Source organism: Octopus bimaculoides, chromosome 25 (genome assembly GCF_001194135.2).
Source record: "Octopus bimaculoides isolate UCB-OBI-ISO-001 chromosome 25, ASM119413v2, whole genome shotgun sequence".
Taxonomy (NCBI): Eukaryota; Metazoa; Mollusca; class Cephalopoda; order Octopoda; family Octopodidae; genus Octopus; species Octopus bimaculoides.
This window is the reverse complement of record NC_069005.1, coordinates 14,238,571-14,241,057: the sequence shown is the minus strand read 5'-3', so window position 1 is coordinate 14,241,057 and position 2,487 is coordinate 14,238,571. Positions and strand designations below refer to the sequence as shown.

The 2,487-nt window shown below is 32.2% G+C and overlaps 1 long non-coding RNA gene across 2 annotated transcripts in view; it reads right to left on the bottom strand.

The window, feature by feature from the left end:
* Window positions 1-6: 6 nt before the first annotated feature.
* The window catches only part of LOC128250794 (uncharacterized), a 179,593-nt gene continuing 177,112 nt past the window's right edge, over window positions 7-2,487 (bottom strand). For both annotated transcript variants that reach the window (XR_008266776.1, XR_008266775.1), the window contains exon 3: window positions 7-449. This is a non-coding gene — a long non-coding RNA (uncharacterized LOC128250794). The remainder of the gene's footprint in view (window positions 450-2,487) is intronic.

Sequence of the window (2,487 nt, the reverse complement as noted above, 5' to 3'; positions counted from 1 at the left end):
TATATATATATATATATATATATATATATACACACACACACACACACAATACTGTTTTTTTTTTTATATTTCACAGGAAGGATTTTTATGTAATCATGTTAAAGGGATGAAAGAAAATGTGGTGAGAAACATTCTTCATCTGATTGTAATATAACACCAAGTAAGTTACATTCACAGAGCTTGGCTTTGCTTTGGTAGAATTCTCCACCTGTGTTTGGTATCTACAGTTAAGTGTTAAAACATCATCTGACACTGGATCGTTCAATTCACACCAATCGTATAACAGCTGAGGACAAGAACTATAATGGCCAGGCTATGGTTCTTGTTATTGGCTGGGCATATAAGAAGCTCATATTAATGGGGTGGGGGAAACACATTTCAATGCAGACATGATGTTACGGCCAGAGCTGCACACACTGTATTCATCTGTTTATCTTGAAGTTTGTGACCTGCAATGAAAATAAAAGGAAGCGATATAAGAGTCACAGCAATAGACAATATATAATATTCAAGGCAGAACAATCAAATACTCATTAGTAAAGAGTAATCATAATCCAATTCATTAACTCTTCTCAAATATATTCATTACCACTTATGCAACAGAGTAGTTTCCCTGTTGTCTTAACAGTTTTAAATATGAAGGTTAGGGTTTTGGGGAGCAACCCATGTTTCTACAAGACATTCAGTAAGGTCTTTCTACAAATAGCCTTTTGAACTCCACTCATACCTATGTACCTTAATATTTGTTTTATTCACTTGATTTTTCATCCTTTCAGGGTTGATAAAATAAGTACCAGTTGTGCATTGGAGTTGATATAACTGAATATCCTCCTACCCTGATATTGCTGGCCTTGTGCCAAAAGATTCGAAACCAATATTTGCTTTGTTCACTTTCTGGCCTTTTGAAGAGAGTTTATTCATTCAGGTATATAAACTTTTGAGAGATTTTGCAATGAGTCTCAAGTCATTGGTATACAGATGGTCCACAAGGGCTTTCAAATCCTAAACATCTTTGTTGCAATTAAGAACATTTGCTTTTAATTTACCACAGATTTTACTGTTTATTCTGATCCTATTATTTTTCATTCATTCACCCACACAAAGACTGAACATATTTCACATATTAATCATAAGTATCTAGCTTACTTTATCAATAAATTTTTGAGTTGAACAACTCTGACAAGAGCCTCATCAAGTCAATGAATATAAACTAGAATTTTGTTCTTTATCAAGCAATTTTCTGGCAGCTGTCTCACCAGAAATGTACCTCCTCATTGAAAACTGTTTCCAAACAACTCCCTTGCATTATGGTAGAAGCAATATTTTAGTGGTTTCCAACAACAGGTCATAGGTCTATATCCATACAGTACTTTTGCATGTCTTAGCTCATCTATCTGTTGAGGACAGGGACACCATCTGCGAATTGTTTATGATAGACTTCTGTACAGATGCAGCAGCATAATACCATTTGCTTAGTACCACAGTCGTAGAAATAAGTACTTGATAATTGTACTTATGGACTAAATATAACATGAGTCCTTCTGATAGTAACGTGTTTGGTTCTGATACAAAACTGCTCACATTTAAACTGCCCATGATAATTTTATGTAAAACCTTTTTATGCATTAAACTCCAACTTAAAATTCTTTTGTTACTATATTACTGTTGAAATACACTGCTTTTGTTTCAATTATTTTTTAGACTGATGGGTTTAAAAAAATAACTGCTATTATAAAGATGATCATAAATTAACATGAAAATTTGAAAGAAGGTTTTAATTTAAATCACTTTAAAATAGGGCATTTTTTTAGGAGCTTTTTCAACTAAATTGGTATCAAAAGGGTTAATATTGGAGAAATCAGTTATTTTACTAAATCCTACTAAACTCTTGATTTTTAAGAATAGAAACTTGAAGACAGTTTGGTAACATTTGCATTCCCTGAGGTTCTTAATTGCTTTATTTACTAGCTCCCATAAATGGTGTGTTACAGCTGGCCCTTATTCTAAACTTCATTTAGAATAGATTCTCCTTATTTCATACATTTTTTTTTTGTAATCGCTCATAATGGCACTTGTAGCTGAACAGATAGCCTTCAACATTCATATGTTCAATTTTTGTCTCTACTTATTCTCTGTATGTAGAAAAATAACTTTTACTCTTTATACAGGCTATCTTCAAAATTCACCCATTCAAATTTCATACTCTGGTTTGAGGACTACAAAAAACTGAACATACAAAGTTCAGGATTACCAGCACCTTTTGGACGGCAATTCTGGCAGATATCACCCTTGATGAAACCAGACAACATCTGTCTTTTTCGCTTCTTCAGAAACATTTTTCTCAGTAATTCATTTAATTATTCCAAGTATAAGGAGATAGATTTGATCATTTCTGATATCTTCAACATCAGCAATATCCATAGCTAATGGTAATTACACAAATATATGTATATATATATATATATATATATATATATATATATATAT